The sequence below is a fragment of the Sinocyclocheilus anshuiensis genome, unplaced genomic scaffold (genome assembly GCF_001515605.1).
Source record: "Sinocyclocheilus anshuiensis isolate Anshui unplaced genomic scaffold, SAMN03320099.WGS_v1.1 scaffold2799, whole genome shotgun sequence".
Taxonomy (NCBI): Eukaryota; Metazoa; Chordata; class Actinopteri; order Cypriniformes; family Cyprinidae; genus Sinocyclocheilus; species Sinocyclocheilus anshuiensis.
Genome location: NW_015548372.1, coordinates 169103 through 189768, shown reverse-complemented (window position 1 = coordinate 189768; position 20666 = coordinate 169103). Strand labels below are relative to the sequence as shown.

General features: G+C 41.9%; 1 pseudogene; it reads left to right on the top strand.

Annotated features, from left to right (window-relative positions):
- Positions 1 to 5922: 5922 nt before the first annotated feature.
- Positions 5923 to 19825, top strand: LOC107656669 (uncharacterized; annotated as a pseudogene).
- Positions 19826 to 20666: the final 841 nt, after the last annotated feature.

Sequence of the window (20666 nt, the reverse complement as noted above, 5' to 3'; positions counted from 1 at the left end):
TGGCTTAATATGTGGTGAGCAGAGCATGTTATGACAATGTCCAGGACAGACATGTGATATAGTCCAGGCATGATCACCGCACTGGGCCCATGTGGCTATCACTCGCAGACTGGCTCAACAGTTCAACAGAAACCATAGTCGTGGGGTATTTATGTTCATCCAGTGGTGTCAAACTTTGCTTCACGGACCACATTCACACCCAGATTTCTGTGGTCAGTGGTGGTTGTTCACAAAAGTGCTTCCCAGGAGATCCCACCACACCATCACTAATGACAGCAAATGCAAAACAGTCATCTCTCAAGTGTTAAAGCGGCTCACTCTCAGAAAAAAAGGTTCAAAAGCTGTCACTGGGGCGGTATCTTTTCAAAAGGTACACGTTTGTACCTAAATGGTCCGTTTTGTTACCTTAAAGGTAATACATTTGTAAAGTGCACATATTAATACCCAAAAGGTACAAAAGTGTACCCTTTGAAAAGGTACTGCCCCAGTGACAGCTTCTGTACTTTTTTTTTTGAGAGTGCATATTGTTACGGAAGGAGACTCACACAGAGGGTTAGAGAGATACAATGATATTTAATTCCAGCAAGTGAAGCAGAGGGTACGGGCAGGTGAGTATAAAGCTAGTTCGGAAGTCCTTTGGGAAGATGAGGAGCGATAACTCCTGTATGGGGATTCCCAGAAAATCGTGAAAGGGAGACAGAGGATAGCACACACCTCAGACGATGAGTGACGAGGTATCCACGGAGCAAGGGACTGGAACGAACACTGGAGGAAACACAGGAGGTAAGTACAACTGGTAGGTAAGTCTTTCAATGAATCTTACAGATATCATAGAGAGAGAGAGTCCACTTCGTTGGAACGAGATTGGACACTGGAGTGGTGTGAGGTGTGTGCTTATGAATGGGAGCTGAGGGTGATTGTTAATCCGTGACAGGTGCGTGTGATCAGAACTCAGGTGATGGTGTTCACTGTGATTGTGAGGTGGCTGAGCCTGGCCGATCTGTGACAGTACCCCCTCCTCCACGGCCCGCTCCTGAGGGTCGAAAACCCAGATGTCGTGGTGGCCTACCTCTTCCTTGGGGCCCTGGGCGAGCTGGATGGGTGGAGTGAAAGGCTTCCAGTAGCGTGGGATCCAGGATATCAGCTCTGGGCACCCATGACCATTCCTCTGGCCCATAGCCTTCCCAGTCCACCAGGTATTCCAAGAGCCCACCACGGCGCCGGGAGTCCAAGATCTCGTTGACCTTGTAGATGGTTCCGTCCTCCTGTATTAACGGAAGAGGGGGTTCTTCCATCGGGCCAGGCTCTGTGGAGGCAGAAACAGAAGGGTGGTGAGGTTTGAGCAGTGATACATGGAAGGAAGGGTGAATCTTGTTTTGTGAAGGCAGTTGGAGTTGATATGTGACCGGGTTTATCTGTTTGAGGATGGTGAAGGGGCCAACATATCTGGGACTGAGCTTCTTGCAGGGCAGGCGCATCCTGATGTCCCGTGTTGACAGCCATACCTTCTGGCCTGGTTGGTAAGATGGAGTCTCAGCCCTTCGAAGGTCTGCGGTAGTCTTGCCCCTGCGCACTGCCCGCTGAAGCTGATGGTGAGCTGCGTCCCAGACCCTCTCGCTCTCTCGGAGCCAGTAATCGACAGAGGGAACATCCGACGGTTCCCCGGACCAGGGGAATAGGGGAGGCTGGTACCCGAGTATGCACTGGAAGGGAGTGAGTCCAGTGGATGGCTGACGAAGAGAGTTCTGTGCATACTCGGCCCAGCCTAGGAACTGGTTCCAAGAGTTCTGGTGGCCATGGCAGAAGGTTCGTAGAAAACGCCCAATCTCTTGGATCTTCCTTTCCGTCTGCCCGTTAGACTGAGGATGGTATCCAGACGAAAGGCTTATGGTCACACCTAGGAGGGAGAAGAATGCCTTCCATACTCTGGAGATAAATTGTGGGCCACGGTCAGAAACGATGTCTTCAGGAATTCCGTAGTATCTGAAGATGTTATTAAACATGATCGCCACGGTTTCCATGGCTGTGGGTAGGCCCTTGAGGGGGAGAAGACAAAAGGATTTAGAGAATCGATCAATGACTACTAGAACACATGTGTTACCATCCGAGGCCTGCAGATCGGTGATGAAATCAACCCCTAGGTGTGACCAAGGGCGGTTGGGAACGGGCAGCGGAAGGAGCTTGCCAGATGGTAGGTGGCGTGGGCTTTTGGAGATGGCGCAGTCGGAACAGCCTTGGACGAACCTTCTCACATCCCTGGCCATATTGGGCCACCAGAAGCAATCCTTCAGCAGTGAGATGGTGCTGTTGGCCCCTGGGTGGCCAGTGCCCTGAGAAGCGTGGACGGAGTGGATCAGGAAAGTGCGTTGTGCTCTGGTGACATACTGTGCTCCTGGTGGACAGCCCGGCGGAGTAGGCGTGGAAGCATTGGTGGAGGTATCCGGGTTATTGTTCCATTGGATGGGACTGACGATGATTTCCGTGGGGATTCTGGTTCTTCATTGATTTCCTCAGGAGCATGGAGATGAGAGAGGGCATCTGCTTTCACATTTTTGGGGCCTGGACGATAGGAAATGGTGAAATTGAATCTAGTAAAAAAGAGAGCCCATCTTGCCTGACGAGGATCTTAGCGTCTCGTAGATACTGCAGGTTCTTATGGTCAGTGAAAACACTGAATGGATGCTGAGCTCCCTCCAACCAATGCCTCCATTCCTCCAGGGCCAATTTGATCGCAATGAATTCCCTGTTGCCGATGTCGTAGTTTCTCTCTGCCGGGGTGAGTTTGCGGGAGAAGGCAGCACATGGATGGAGTTTGGCTGGAGTCCCCTGCTGCTGCTGCGAAAGCACTGCTCCTACCCCCGTAGTGGAAGTGTCCGCCTCTACTACGAACGGTTTGTTGGGGTCTGGGTGGACAAGGAGCGATGCCGAGGTGAAGGCGTTCTTCAGTATTTCAAAGGCCTCCGTCGCAGCTGGTGACCAGGACAGGGATTTGGGTTTGTCTCTGAGCATACTGGTGAGCGGACTGGTTATGGAACTGTAATGGTGGATGAATCTCCGATAAAAGTTTGCGAAACCCAGGAACCTTTGCAGTTCTTTGACGGTGGTGCATCTGGATAGCCCCGTTGTCGATGACATATCTAAGGAACTGCACTGAGGACTGATGGAATGAACATTTCTCGGCTTTAAGAAACAGATTGAATTCTCTCAGGCGTTTCAGGTCCTCCGCAACGTGGTGGCGATGTTCGGCCAAGCTCCGGGAGTAGATTAGGATGTCATCAATATAGACAAGGACGAACCGGTGTAGATACTCCCGGAGCACCTCATGCATGAAGTCCTGGAAAACAGAGGGGGCGTTTACTAGTCCATACGGCATGACAAGATACTCGTGGTGCCCAGAAGACGGTGGCTCCACGGAGATGTTCCAATGCCGCTGGGACGAGACGAAGTGGATAGCGGAACTTGACGGTACTCCTGTTTAGAACCAATCAATGCAAGGCCTCAAACCCCCGTCCTTCTTGGCCATGAAGAAGAAGCTGGAAGCAGCATGGGACGTGGAAGGGCGGATATAGCCTTGATGTAAAGCCTCCTCGATAGCGGAGATGTTCCAATGCTGCTGGGACGAGAGGAAGTGGATAGCCGAACTTGACGGTACTCTTGTTTAGAACCCGGTAATCAATGCAAGGTCTCAAACCCCCGTCCTTCTTGGCCACGAAGAAGAAGCTGGAAGCAGCAGGGGACGTGGAAGGGCGAATATAGCCTTGATTTAACGCTTCCTCGATATACTCCCCCATTGTCTTCTGTTCAGGGAGTGACAGGGGATAAATCCTTCCATGGGGCACTGGCTCACCCGGAATCAGATCTATGGCACCGTCCCATTGCCGGTGCGGAAGTAACTGGGAGGCTTTCTTCGGGCAGAATACGTCACTGAAGGGGGCATAACAGGCTGGGACATCTACTGACTGTTTCTCTATCGGGCTTTTGATAGACGTGGAGCAGAGTGTGAGGGCTTTGGAGTGCGGAGGTGATGGCTGAGGAAGGTGAGGGAAACAGTCAGGAAAACAGGTGCTGCCCCACTTCAGGACCTCACCAGTTCTCCAGGAGATGGTAGGATCATGTTGCACCAACCAAGGGCGCCCTAGGATCACATCAGCAGTGGAATCCTCCAGAACCAGGAGATGAAGTGCTTCCTCATGCAATTGTCCAACTTGTAAGTGAAGAGGACCTACACTGTGGCGCACATGTTTCCGGCTGAGTGGTTTTCCCATCACCGATTGGACCTGGTAAGTGGTCTGGGTGGTCATGGTCGGGAGATTGAGTTGGCGGCAGAGACTTCCGGAGATGAAGTTCCCGGCCGACCCAGAGTCGAGGAGGGTGTGTACTGGAAGGGAGATACCGGCGGCAGTAAGTTTCACAACAGAGGTGAGGGGCTGCATATTAACTATAGATGGTTTAATAACACTTACCATAGGCTGTGGCGGGCGAATAGGGCATGCCGTGATCACATGCCCTCCAGCTCCACAGTACAAACACAAGCTCTGGCTCAGCCGTCTCTGCCGCTCCCAAGGGGAGAGTCGAGTGCCGTCCACTAGCATGGGTTCCTGACCTGGTTCTGGGGGGCTGATGGTGTCTGGCCGACGGAGGAGGGGAGTGCATGGAGAGAGGTGAGGTTCCGTAATGCAAGATTGCATGTGATTAGCGCATCAGATGGATAGCTGGATAAACCGTTCCAAGCCGTAGGAATCATGGTATGCTGCGAGCTGAAGTTGCACTCTCGGGTCAAGTCCCTGCCGGTAGGCGGTCATAAGTGCGCGCTCATTCCAGCCGCTGCATTTCATCCACATATTCTTAAGGTCTGGTCACATTTGTAAAATTTCTGTGAAATTTTTGGTGAAACTAGCCATGTTTACACAGACACTTTTTGTTTGAATTGGAATTAAATCATTTCGACTGATGAATTTGAACATAGTGTTAAGAAGAATGCTAAATAAAGTGATCGGATTGTGTGTTTATATGTCACAAGCTTCAAATCAGATTGAATCTTTTGACATGTGCACACTGCATGAATATACACAGAGTTTCCCACTGTTTTTGCATACTAACTATCTTTCTTTTCTTTGTTTTAAAAAGCAGACTTAATATTTAATAATACTTAATAATCTATTTTGGGTCCTAATTAGGAAACAACAAGCACACAATGCATTGTGCAATGATGTTTATATTAATAAAGCAGTAAAAATAGCCATTTCCACACCCAAGACATCTGCAGATGAGAGTTTGAAGCAAGCACGTGTGGCACATTGTTACCCTGCAGCACTTCTCAGATGATAAGTGGAAAGAGACTTTTAGATTGACATGAAAATCATTTCTTAATTTCAACAACAACAACAACATCAGCTCGTTCCGTGTGTTATGTGTCGTTATACGCCATTTCTACGTCATTGCACATGCGCAAAACTTTCCAGTTTCAGTTTTCAATCTAATCAAATGTCCTATTCATGTCCTATCGAATGGATTAGAGAAGGTTTATCCCACGCCTCTCAACCGGATTGAAATTTCAGTCGGTTTGGGCATTTTTATTCTGACTGAGGTGTTTACATGGAACATTTTCATTCAGATTGGTTTTTTAAACCGATTGTAATCGGAGTACATTGCTCCATGTTAATGCACCTACTGATGATGCAATCAAAAGTCCACATGGTGTTTCTGGAATTGAAGAAAGCGTTTGACCAGGTCCCCTACGAACTGATCTGGAGCGCCCTTCGACTGCACTAGGTCCCTGAGGCCTATGTCTGATGGACCCAGCATCTCTACCAGGATGCTTCCAGAGTAGTCTGCTAGCCTGCGGGAATCTGGCCAGCTTTCAGCATTAGTGTTGGAGTTCACCAAGGATTGATCCTCTCACCCTTTCTATTCATCCTATGCATGGACACGGTAACGGCGGACATCCAATCGCCACAGCCGTGGAAACTCCTGTACGCTGACAACGTCCTGCTCGCCAATGAAGAGCGCCAGATCCTCAATGACCAAGTGCAACAGCGGAAAGATGGGCTGAATGAGAAAGGTCTGCGGCTCAACCTCAGGAAGACCGAGTATGTGGAATGTGGCCCACAAACCATATTATCATCATAGATGGTCAAGACCTGAAGAAAGTGGACTGCTTCAGATACCTTGGCAGACGGCGACAGCCTCTTAGATGCATGTGCATGTCAAAATGCCACCAAGTCACGTGAGCCCTATGCAATCGACAAGGCACCCCATCCATCTCAAGGCGAAGATTTGCAAAACTGGAAGAAGTGGAAAGAGATGTACTGAATGGTAGACCCTGCGACAGTGCGGGACAAACGCTAAGAAAAGACGATTGATGACACTGCTGTTAGAACCCAAAATACAATGCGAAAAGAAATGTGGGGCAGAGTTAGGAGGAATTTAATTCAGTTTCAAATAAATGTATGAATCAATTTCAGGAAAAAAGGCCATTGTCTATTGCCAATACTGTAGTGAAATATAAAGCCCAGCTCATACAGAAGTCACTTTCAAACCATGGTACTTTTGGGTCCGAATGGCAGAGATGTTTGCACCATCGAGTATGAGGATTGCTGTAATTACTAGTGGCAGCTGTTTACCACTGTAACTTGGTAATAAAGATGGGGATGACACCAGTTTCACTGCACTTTTTATGTACACAACAGCATTTGCGTTTTATGAGACAAGCAGCTGTGTGACCGGGAGCATGCAAAAGTAAAATTATATGTCATAAATATCTGTTGACTTCTGCAAGTTAGGACAATTTTGAACTGCTTCAGAGTTCACACGAACAGACGCTAAGAAATCTCTCTGAAGATAAAAATGTTTTATGGCAACAATGTTCTTTATATGAAAACAGGACCTTTTGGCAGAAATGTTACACTGTTCAGTAAGACTCCCTAGTAGCAGCGTCTATTGTCACAGTGCTGAAGTTTTTTTTTATCGTTGTTTTGTATATTAATTTGCAGATGGATTTATTAGTTCTTATACCTATTGCATGAATTGTTTTGTGTTATTTATAGTATGTGTCATTGTAAATACATAGCACTTATACTTTAAAGGGACAGTTTGCCCAAAAATGAAAATTCTGTCATAATTTACTCACCTTCATATCATTCCAAATCTGTATGACTTACTTTCTTCCATAGAACATAAACAAAAGATATCCTCAGAAATGTCTCAAATGTTTTTGTCCATACTATAGAAGTCAATGGTAATGAAAACCGTTTGGTTACCAAATTTTTCTAAATACTTTTTTTGTACTGCATAAAGAAAGTAAATTATGATTTAAATCATAATTTAAATAATTAAATCACACCATTTTTTAACAGTTTTGGTGTGAACTAACACTTTAAACACTTTGATCACAATCACATATTGGTTGTTTATTAGTACTTATAAAGCACATATTCTGCATGACCATATTCTACATCCCTAATCCTACCCAACACCTAAACTTAACAACTACCTTACCAACTATTCATAAGCAGCAAATTAGGAATTTATTAAGGCAAAAGTCGTAATTAATGTTTTTTTTCAATAGCAAGAATTGGACCTTAAAATAAAGTTGGACCACTTTCTATCTTCTCAAGTGTGCTGATGCACACCTGAAAATATAAAATCACTCTAGCATTATCGAACAAACTGTGTTAAATGACTCAGACTACAGCAAAAGCGCTAGTCTGAAAGCATCTTTAGAGTTACTGAAGAGACAGCTGTTTAGTTTCCTATCCAAATATTTAGTCATTTTCAGGAATTACTTCAACTTGTCCACATAATCTTCCACTTCTTGTATCGTGACCATAAATGAAAATAACATTCCTATATTTGTACTGTACTGTAACTTCATTTTCCCTTTTTGGATTGTGCACAGGTAAACAAATGTCAGATGGAACTATTATTTTCTCTAACTTCCCTGAGTAAATCTATAGACTGAGCTGAACTTGTATGAACCATTTAAACCTACCGACAGTCATGGCAGTGTCTTTACTTCGCTGTTTTCGCATTGTGTGCTGCCCTCTGGCACAGATCTCCAACTAATTGGCTCACTCTTTAGAGAGGGGGAGAGATATGAGGGTCTTTAATCTGGAAAATGCATCTCATTCCCACCCCATACTACCATCTGGTTTTAATGAGTGCGGCAGAAGCCGATCCAGAATCCCAGTGAATGGAGTTGGCGTCTCTGGACCTGGGTTTATTCCATTGGGCCTCTCTGATGGCATTCTACTTTCCACTAAGAATAAAACTCCTTCATAAGTCCTCCACTCCTGCTATAACCTCTGCATGTCCCAATGTGCACACAGAAATGTTAATTGCAAAGGGTGAAGAGTGTAGCGATGACGTATGTGTGGACAGGCAGTGCTCATGTGGTCCACAGTTGATGCTCTGACTGCTCTCGCACTAATAAAGAGATTCACACACTCAAATACAGTTAATCATACTGACACGCATGTGCTTTCTGAAGTACATGCAGTATTATATGTGGTACAGTTCCTCCTGCTCTAGAGCTTTACGACTTCAAAACATGTACAGCATGCTGCTTTACTGCAGACACACAGTTTAGTAAGTCACTATTAAACCAAACTGCCATTTAATTAAACAATTACACTCATTCAGCTTTCTCAGCGATGTTGTAAGAGTGTGGATTTTTTTTTTACTCTGTCATCACCTTTACATTTACATGTTCATTTACATTTAGTCATTTGGCAGACACTTTTATCCAAGGCAATTTACAAATGACTTTGAAGCTATACTGAATGCATGCATATTAGCATACATATTACTAGCATATTAGATATTTATTAGTACTTCTAAAGCACATTTTAATGCCTTTCTGCATGACCTACTGTACCACAACAACTACCTTAATCTGAAGTGTTATCCAAAATTGTAAAACTATTCAAATATTAACAGTTTCTTGACGTGCACTGATAATGTAATCAGTGCACTTATAATGTTTACATTAAAACAGAGAAACATAAGCAGTGTTGCCAAGTCTGCGGTTTGCTGCTTTTATACTGATGATGCAGGCTGTTTTTTTAGTCCGCAGTTTGAAGCGAAACCCCCCACCTGAAACGCAGAGGTTTTGACCCCCTGGAGTGTGATTTTGATAGCCATTTTCCCCTGGAAAATTTTGGGTTTTGAGTACCAATTAGGCTGGTTTTGTTACGAAGACCTGGCAACCCTGAACATAATGCCATTTTCTACTCTCCAACTTGCTTCCTAATCTAGTTGTCTAATAAACATGGCATTGTATGTTACAAAAAGTGTCTCTTTGAGGAAATACTTTGGTTCCCCTTTTGCTAAATGCATGAATGTAAATTCTAGCATGCTATAATCATTATATGTGTGCTATAATGACACCAAACTATGACATATTTTGTTAATAATTTGTACAGAATGTTAATTCCAGTATTTTATTTATGTCAAGCCCAGCTGTTGACTTTTCGGTGAACACAGGGTCTTGTTGCCATTTGCACCAGTCTTGTTTTTGGTTGTCAAGAACAATGCATTGTTTTAACATGATCATATCTTGTACAAATAATCATCAACACTTTAGAACACTGCTCTGTCATTAATAAACAACGACACAGGAGCAAATTAGTAACATAATATTAACATTCTAGCAACTGCTATTGACTGAAAACTCAGATTAACAAATTATTAAGTAATAACACAGTAATTGCAGGTAGTTCACTATTAACTATTTTTCATATAAATCCCAGAAAACTACTATATACGCTACAACACTATATAAATATACAACTACTATATACAGGTTCATAATTAATGCTAAATGCATGAATGTAAATGTAAATATCTAAAGCTGATTGGCTAGTTTTGAAAAGAAGGCAAGGCCTTTGATACGTCCTGTCCCAACTTCTTGTTTTAATAAGAGATCTGTCAACACAAGACAGACAAAAAAATCTGTTCACATCAGCAACAATGGCTTAACAGTAGAGCATATGCATGCTATAATGACACCAAACTATGACATATTTTCTCAATCATTTGTGCAGTATATCAATGCCAGTATTTTACTTGTGTCAAGCCCAGCTGTCGACTTTTTGGCAAACACAGGGTCTTGCTGACATTTGGACCGGTCTGATGCTAACCCCAGTGAAATGTGATCCGCCTAAATACCGTTTTCCCACGTCAGATTAGTCCCAGTCAGATTAGTCTGATCACACACCAGTCTGACTGGATTCAGGTTCCTGGAAAACCACAATCACCCTAGAAAGGTCGTAGAGCGAGCTTCTTTTATGATTCTGGGATAAAGTGAGTATGTTTAAACAGCATGTTTTGGTGCAGTTTCACTCAGCTTCTCCCTGGAGATGAGCTTAGTCACGATGTATTAACCATTTATCCTGTATTATGGCCTATTACAATAGATTTAAAAGTATAAAAACACAGTCTGCTCTATTAACAACACTTTCAATGTTTGTTTGAGCCACAGAGGTTTAAAATATAATGAAAATGTAATTCTTTAGTCATCAGCATTGTAAATCTCCTTTTATAGAGTACAGGCTGACATAACTAATTACTGCCCTTGTGAAAAAGAAGTACACTTTAGCGTACTTTTAAAAAGAATACGTGTTACAGAAATAATATGCTTTAAAAGGATATACTTAAGTGTGAAGTGAAAGTAATGTTTTTGGACACATTAATAAGATGGTACAGTAATATAGTATACATTTATATCAAGTGCAATTATTTGAACTTAAGACAGTTTTTTTGACCCACTTAAGTACATCTTTATATGCTATTTTCGGTAACACTTTATGTTGATGGTCCCCTTGAACATTCTGTTGACTATAAGTTTTGCTGCACCTATGTGTCAACTAACTCTCATTAGAGTATTAGTAGACTGTCTGCTTAATATCTGCTAACTCTTTATTGTTATGGTCTCTCAACAGACACTGTACTGACTATCAGTAACTTTGCAAGTACATGTCAGCTTATTCTAACTCTAACCCTACCAGTCTACTAATACTCTACTAACACTCTAATGTGAGTTAGTTGACATGTAGGTGCAGCATTACGTATAGTCAGCAGAATGTGCAAAAGGGACCATCAAATTAAAGTGAAACCCAATTTTCAAGTTGAAAAGTTTTCATTAGAATAGTTTGCAAGCATAATTATAAAAACAATGAGGCTGTAAAAGTGGACTAGTGAGTAGATGAGTTTAGGTAATACTGCAGATTATGAAACACACATTCCCTCCGTAAACACCTAATTTTCTGCTTGATAGTAAATAAGGTAGTTGTTGAATTAGATATATGTTTAGGTATTGGGTAGGATTAGGGATGTAGAATATAGTCATGCATTAGTATGTGTTTTATAAGTACTAATAAACTGCCAATATGCTAGTAATATTCATGTTAATAAGCAACTAGTTAATAGTAAATTGATTTCCCTAATCTAAAGTGTTATCATGGGTTTAGCTGTTCAATGTGATGATGTTTAATGTCCCCAACAACCTCTGTTAGTCCCATTTAGACACTTGTTAGCAACCACATTTTTCAAGACACATGAAAGCTTTAAAAATAATGAGTGGGATGAGTGCAGAAATGCTTATTTTTTTTCCAGGATTAATTTCTGCAGCGCTGTGACTGTCAGTCCCAGAGAGAAATCAATAGCACTCTTAAAACAGGAAGAAAAACATACTTTACTTTACTTTACTTTTTACTTTACTTTACTGGAGAGGCCATGTCATTATACATATGGTCTGACCTTCAGTTGTTATCAAATGCTGTGACCAAAAGACATCTGAAAATCTGTCCATAGCTTTAGCTAGTTGTTAATTATTTATTTGATGCTATCTGAGTAGAAGCAGTCGAGCAGCAGAAGAGGACAGCAGTCTGTAAGTGTTTTGTATTTTGTCTCATTAGATTTTAGCGCGGTTGTCGTTGCTAGGACTCATTGTTTTGTTTACCGTGTTAAACGTGTGCTCAAGTCACGTTTGTTCTCGTGTGTATCACGTGGCTTTGCAATTTCGATTTAATAAGTAGTAAGTCGTGGCCAGCTGAATTCAATTACGTGGAATCAGGGAAGTATATATTTGCTCAGTACACCGTGGCAGCGGTCGCGGCAGCCCTCCTGTGAAGCCCTCCTCGTGTGAAGACCGACGAGTGTAAAGACCATCAACTCTACCTGCATGACTCCACCAAGCAAGGACACCGACAAGACACTTGAGTATTGCTTCCCCCCCCCCTTTACTTTTTGTATAACTTGCTCTCATCTACTTGTTCTAGTCAAATGTACTCAATATGTGCTTTCAAATCTCTACTATTACTATTAACACTCGTAAATCACGCACTGTACGTTGAAGGCAGTGCAATCCTAACAATCTGCTTACTGTCCCTATGTCCTCTACTACTTTACTCTCTATTCCAATTGGTCTCTGGAACTGCCAGTCTGCTGTAAACAAAGCAGACTTTCTTTCATCTATTGCTACTCATTCAAGTCTCAACCTCATGGCTTGGATCAAACCTGAGGACACTGCCACTCCTGCAGCCCTCTACACTAATTTCACCTTTTCCCACAACCCTCGCGCGATTGGGAGGGACGGGTCTACTTATTTCAAAAGAATGGAAATTTGATAGTCTACCATTTCTTACCGGCAACAGTTCATTTGAATCACACTGTCACGTTACGCTGCCGGAAGGAACACGGAGTCGTGGATAATCAAAATAGTCTTTAATAGTTTCCAACACAGAGGGTAAATCCAACACAGGGAACTGGAGGTAGACACACATACATCACTGGTAGACCCGACAAACACTAACTGAACAGACTGGGGCTTATAAACACAGGATAATGAGGGACAAAATGGACACAGCTGGAATCAAGTTTAACACAATTAACACGAGGAGAAACTGGGTCACAGGGAACAAAACACACACAGACAGTCCAGAACCCTGACACACACACAACTACTATTACCCATCCTGTTGCAATCCACTTTGTAGTTATTTATCGTCCCCCAGGTCCCTCCTGCTCTAGAGCTTTACGACTTCAAAACATGTACAGCATGCTGCTTTACTGCAGACACACAGTTTAGTAAGTCACTATTAAACCAAACTGCCATTTAATTAAACAATTACACTCATTCAGCTTTCTCAGCGATGTTGTAAGAGTGTGGATTTTTTTTTTACTCTGTCATCACCTTTACATTTACATGTTCATTTACATTTAGTCATTTGGCAGACACTTTTATCCAAGGCAATTTACAAATGACTTTGAAGCTATACTGAATGCATGCATATTAGCATACATATTACTAGCATATTAGATATTTATTAGTACTTCTAAAGCACATTTTAATGCCTTTCTGCATGACCTACTGTACCACAACAACTACCTTAATCTGAAGTGTTATCCAAAATTGTAAAACTATTCAAATATTAACAGTTTCTTGACGTGCACTGATAATGTAATCAGTGCACTTATAATGTTTACATTAAAACAGAGAAACATAAGCAGTGTTGCCAAGTCTGCGGTTTGCTGCTTTTATACTGATGATGCAGGCTGTTTTTTTAGTCCGCAGTTTGAAGCGAAACCCCCCACCTGAAACGCAGAGGTTTTGACCCCCTGGAGTGTGATTTTGATAGCCATTTTCCCCTGGAAAATTTTGGGTTTTGAGTACCAATTAGGCTGGTTTTGTTACGAAGACCTGGCAACCCTGAACATAATGCCATTTTCTACTCTCCAACTTGCTTCCTAATCTAGTTGTCTAATAAACATGGCATTGTATGTTACAAAAAGTGTCTCTTTGAGGAAATACTTTGGTTCCCCTTTTGCTAAATGCATGAATGTAAATTCTAGCATGCTATAATCATTATATGTGTGCTATAATGACACCAAACTATGACATATTTTGTTAATCATTTGTACAGAATGTTAATTCCAGTATTTTATTTATGTCAAGCCCAGCTGTTGACTTTTCGGTGAACACAGGGTCTTGTTGCCATTTGCACCAGTCTTGTTTTTGGTTGTCAAGAACAATGCATTGTTTTAACATGATCATATCTTGTACAAATAATCATCAACACTTTAGAACACTGCTCTGTCATTAATAAACAACGACACAGGAGCAAATTAGTAACATAATATTAACATTCTAGCAACTGCTATTGACTGAAAACTCAGATTAACAAATTATTAAGTAATAACACAGTAATTGCAGGTAGTTCACTATTAACTATTTTTCATATAAATCCCAGAAAACTACTATATACGCTACAACACTATATAAATATACAACTACTATATACAGGTTCATAATTAATGCTAAATGCATGAATGTAAATGTAAATATCTAAAGCTGATTGGCTAGTTTTGAAAAGAAGGCAAGGCCTTTGATACGTCCTGTCCCAACTTCTTGTTTTAATAAGAGATCTGTCAACACAAGACAGACAAAAAAATCTGTTCACATCAGCAACAATGGCTTAACAGTAGAGCATATGCATGCTATAATGACACCAAACTATGACATATTTTCTCAATCATTTGTGCAGTATATCAATGCCAGTATTTTACTTGTGTCAAGCCCAGCTGTCGACTTTTTGGCAAACACAGGGTCTTGCTGACATTTGGACCGGTCTGATGCTAACCCCAGTGAAATGTGATCCGCCTAAATACCGTTTTCCCACGTCAGATTAGTCCCAGTCAGATTAGTCTGATCACACACCAGTCTGACTGGATTCAGGTTCCTGGAAAACCACAATCACCCTAGAAAGGTCGTAGAGCGAGCTTCTTTTATGATTCTGGGATAAAGTGAGTATGTTTAAACAGCATGTTTTGGTGCAGTTTCACTCAGCTTCTCCCTGGAGATGAGCTTAGTCACGATGTATTAACCATTTATCCTGTATTATGGCCTATTACAATAGATTTAAAAGTATAAAAACACAGTCTGCTCTATTAACAACACTTTCAATGTTTGTTTGAGCCACAGAGGTTTAAAATATAATGAAAATGTAATTCTTTAGTCATCAGCATTGTAAATCTCCTTTTATAGAGTACAGGCTGACATAACTAATTACTGCCCTTGTGAAAAAGAAGTACACTTTAGCGTACTTTTAAAAAGAATACGTGTTACAGAAATAATATGCTTTAAAAGGATATACTTAAGTGTGAAGTGAAAGTAATGTTTTTGGACACATTAATAAGATGGTACAGTAATATAGTATACATTTATATCAAGTGCAATTATTTGAACTTAAGACAGTTTTTTTGACCCACTTAAGTACATCTTTATATGCTATTTTCGGTAACACTTTATGTTGATGGTCCCCTTGAACATTCTGTTGACTATAAGTTTTGCTGCACCTATGTGTCAACTAACTCTCATTAGAGTATTAGTAGACTGTCTGCTTAATATCTGCTAACTCTTTATTGTTATGGTCTCTCAACAGACACTGTACTGACTATCAGTAACTTTGCAAGTACATGTCAGCTTATTCTAACTCTAACCCTACCAGTCTACTAATACTCTACTAACACTCTAATGTGAGTTAGTTGACATGTAGGTGCAGCATTACGTATAGTCAGCAGAATGTGCAAAAGGGACCATCAAATTAAAGTGAAACCCAATTTTCAAGTTGAAAAGTTTTCATTAGAATAGTTTGCAAGCATAATTATAAAAACAATGAGGCTGTAAAAGTGGACTAGTGAGTAGATGAGTTTAGGTAATACTGCAGATTATGAAACACACATTCCCTCCGTAAACACCTAATTTTCTGCTTGATAGTAAATAAGGTAGTTGTTGAATTAGATATATGTTTAGGTATTGGGTAGGATTAGGGATGTAGAATATAGTCATGCATTAGTATGTGTTTTATAAGTACTAATAAACTGCCAATATGCTAGTAATATTCATGTTAATAAGCAACTAGTTAATAGTAAATTGATTTCCCTAATCTAAAGTGTTATCATGGGTTTAGCTGTTCAATGTGATGATGTTTAATGTCCCCAACAACCTCTGTTAGTCCCATTTAGACACTTGTTAGCAACCACATTTTTCAAGACACATGAAAGCTTTAAAAATAATGAGTGGGATGAGTGCAGAAATGCTTATTTTTTTTCCAGGATTAATTTCTGCAGCGCTGTGACTGTCAGTCCCAGAGAGAAATCAATAGCACTCTTAAAACAGGAAGAAAAACATACTTTACTTTACTTTACTTTTTACTTTACTTTACTGGAGAGGCCATGTCATTATACATATGGTCTGACCTTCAGTTGTTATCAAATGCTGTGACCAAAAGACATCTGAAAATCTGTCCATAGCTTTAGCTAGTTGTTAATTATTTATTTGATGCTATCTGAGTAGAAGCAGTCGAGCAGCAGAAGAGGACAGCAGTCTGTAAGTGTTTTGTATTTTGTCTCATTAGATTTTAGCGCGGTTGTCGTTGCTAGGACTCATTGTTTTGTTTACCGTGTTAAACGTGTGCTCAAGTCACGTTTGTTCTCGTGTGTATCACGTGGCTTTGCAATTTCGATTTAATAAGTAGTAAGTCGTGGCCAGCTGAATTCAATTACGTGGAATCAGGGAAGTATATATTTGCTCAGTACACCGTGGCAGCGGTCGCGGCAGCCCTCCTGTGAAGCCCTCCTCGTGTGAAGACCGACGAGTGTAAAGACCATCAACTCTACCTGCATGACTCCACCAAGCAAGGACACCGACAAGACACTTGAGTATTGCTTCCCCCCCCCCTTTACTTTTTGTATAACTTGCTCTCATCTACTTGTTCTAGTCAAATGTACTCAATATGTGCTTTCAAATCTCTACTATTACTATTAACACTCGTAAATCACGCACTGTACGTTGAAGGCAGTGCAATCCTAACAATCTGCTTACTGTCCCTATGTCCTCTACTACTTTACTCTCTATTCTAATTGGTCTCTGGAACTGCCAGTCTGCTGTAAACAAAGCAGACTTTCTTTCATCTATTGCTACTCATTCAAGTCTCAACCTCATGGCTTGGATCAAACCTGAGGACACTGCCACTCCTGCAGCCCTCTCCACTAATTTCACTTTTTCCCACACCCCACGCCCGATTGGGAGGGGTGGAGGGACGGGTCTACTTATTTCAAAAGAATGGAAATTTGATAGTCTACCATTTCTTACCGGCAACAGTTCATTTGAATCACACTGTCACGTTACGCTGCCGGAAGGAACACGGAGTCGTGGATAATCAAAATAGTCTTTAATAGTTTCCAACACAGAGGGTAAATCCAACACAGGGAACTGGAGGTAGACACACATACATCACTGGTAGACCCGACAAACACTAACTGAACAGACTGGGGCTTATAAACACAGGATAATGAGGGACAAAATGGACACAGCTGGAATCAAGTTTAACACAATTAACACGAGGAGAAACTGGGTCACAGGGAACAAAACACACACAGACAGTCCAGAACCCTGACACACACACAACTACTATTACCCATCCTGTTGCAATCCACTTTGTAGTTATTTATCGTCCCCCAGGTCAACTGGGTAACTTCTTAGATGAGTTGGATGTGTTACTCTCCAACTTCCCTGAGGACGGTACTCCTCTGGCACTACTCGGTGACTTCAACATCCACCTAGATAAACCACAGGCTGCTGACTTCAACACTCTGCCTATCTCATTTGACCTCAAGCGCGTGTCTACTACAGCTACTCACAAATCAGGTAACCAATTGGACCTTATCTACACACGCTACTGCTCAACTGACAACACTTTAGTTACACCGTTGCACACCTCAGACCACTTATAACCTCACACTGACTTCGGACACAATGCACACTCCTATGCAGGTCACCTTTCGGCGTAACCTACGCTCACTCTCTCCCCCTCGCCTATCCTCTATGGTTTCATCCTCAGTTCCTCCACTCTTTCAGTTTTCAGCACTGGACACAAACAGTGCTACTGACACTCTCTGCTCCACTCTAATATCTTGCTTAGACAACTTTTGCCCCCTTTCATCCAGACCATCACGCACCACCTCCTCTGCCCCCTGACTGTCTGATGTTCTCCGGAAACATCGCTCTAGACTCAGGGCTGCAGAGAGGATGTGGCGCAAATCAAAAAACTCTACTGACCTTAGTGTATATCAGTCACTCCTCTCCTCCTTCTCTGCAAGTGTCTCCACTGCTAAAACAACATACTATCACAACAAAATTAACAACTGTTCTGACTCTCGCACACTTTTCAAAACCTTTTCTTCTCTTCTTTGTCCTCCTCCACCCCCTCCTTCATCAACTCATACTGCTGATGACTTTGCAATATTCTTCATAAATAAAACAAGAACCATCAGCGACCAATTCTCCACACCACAAACTGACAAAAACTTCATAACCATAAATACTCATTCTCTCTCCTCCTTCTTTCCGCTCTCAGAGGCAGACGTTTCTAAACTTATCCTTTCCAATCATCCTACTACCTGTCCGCTTGATCCTATCCCCACTCACCTCCTTCTGGCCATTTCTTCTTCAGTTATACCCGCACTCACTCACATTATCAACACCTCTCTTCACTCTGGTACATTTCCCACAGCATTCAAGCAGGCTCGGGTAACCCCACTGCTTAAGAAACCCTCTCTAAATCCAGCACTTTTAGAAAACTACAGACTTTCTAAAAGTCCCTTCTTCCATTCATTGCAAAGACACTTGAGCGAGTTGTGTTCAACCAATTCTCTATGTTTCTTGCACAGAACAACCTTATGGACAGCAACAAATCTGGTTTCAAAAGCGGCCACTCAACTGAGGCTACACTGCTCTTGGTTACTGAAGCACTGAGACTGGCAAGAGCAGCTTCCAAATCCTCATTACTCATCTTGCTGGATCTGTCTGCTGCTTTTGACACAGTCAAGTCTTACCTCTCTGGTAGGTTCTTCAGGGTGTCTTGGAGGGGTGAGGTTTCTAAGTCACAACTTCTTGCTACTGGGGTTCCTCAAGGCTCAGTGTTTGGACCACTTCTTTTCTCCATCTACATGTCATCTTTAGGATCCGTCATTCAGAAGCATGGATTTTCTTATCATTGCTATGCTGATGACACTCAACTCTACTTCTCATTCCAACCAGATGATCCGACAGTAGCTGTTCACATTGCAGCCTGTCTGACAGACATTTCTGGCTGGATGAAGGACCACCACCTTCAACTCAACCTTGCGAAGACAGACATGCTCGTGATCTCAGCCAACCCAGCACTTCATCATAACCTCTCTATACAGCTAGGTTTGCTAACCATAACTCCTTCCAGGACAGCCAGGAATCTTGGAGTTGTGATGGATGATCAGTTAAGCTTCACAAACCATATTGCTACAACGGCCCAGTCCTGCAGGTTTGCTTTATACAACATTAGGAAGATTAGACCCTTCCTAACAGAGCAGACTGCACAACTCCTTGTCCAAGCTCTTGTTCTCTCCAGACTGGACTATTGTTATGCTCTCTTGGCAGGCCTTCCTGCATGTAGTGGTCTTCAATGAGCCGAAGAAAGCTCAGGTCACACCTCTCTTCATCCGTTTGCACTGGCTGCCAATAGCCTCTCGCATCAAATTCAAGGTACTGATGCTTGCCTACAAGACAACCACTGGCGCTGCACCAATATACCTAAATTCGCTAGTTCAGACCTACACGCCCTCCAGAAGCTTGCGTTCTGCAAGTGAACGACGCCTCTTGGTGCCATCCCAAAGAGGCACAAAATCACTCTCACGGACCTTTTCCTGGACTGTTCACAGCTGGTGGAACAACCTGCCTATCTCAATCCGAGCAGCTGAGTCTTTAGCCATTTTCAAAAAACATCTAAAGACACATCATTTTCACCATCACCTGACCTATTCTATTCTATTCTATTCGGTCTAATTTATATATGTATATATATATATATATATACACACACACACACACACACACACATATATACAGTATATATATAAATACCTTGCTATGTGCACTGTGCTAGACTAACTGAGAATTGTCACAGCACTATATTGTTGCTCTCGTTGGTCTGATTGCTCCTACTTTGTAAGTCGCTTTGGATAAAAGCGTCTGCTAAATGACTAAATGTAAATGTAAATTATTTAATAAACATGTTCTTTTATTCTTATCCTTAACCTTTAATAACAAACTTAAAAAGCGGCCAAATCAGATAAAGTTTATATTTCAATTTATCAAATCTCTCCAACATAAACCCTAATGCTTGGCACAGCTTCTGACATATTAATTAATGTCCAAAACCACTCAAGAGAAAAACATGCCTTTATATCTGAGATCTGTGTCCCGTTTTACAGGGCTGGCATCGTTTCCACCTTCATCTCTGCAGTCTTTCTGCATTCATATTTATTTTGTGCTGAGATGTGAAATCTTGTCCGTGTATTTAAATCCAAATCAAACACGGCGCTGTAGTTTCTGCGCTCTCAGAGGCATATTTCCTCTATGTGTCCTACCACATCATTTCCATTTTTAACATTCAGTTACTGTTCTGACATTAGGCAGTAGAGTGTTTGTTTTCATGTTGGAAGTTCACCCAACTGCTTGGTCTTGTTGTGCATTGAATTTGCACTTGTCTGCCTTACCTTTGGTTGTTGAGAACAATGCATTGTGTTACATATAGTCCACTTTAGACATTCTACTTACTATAAGTACCTTT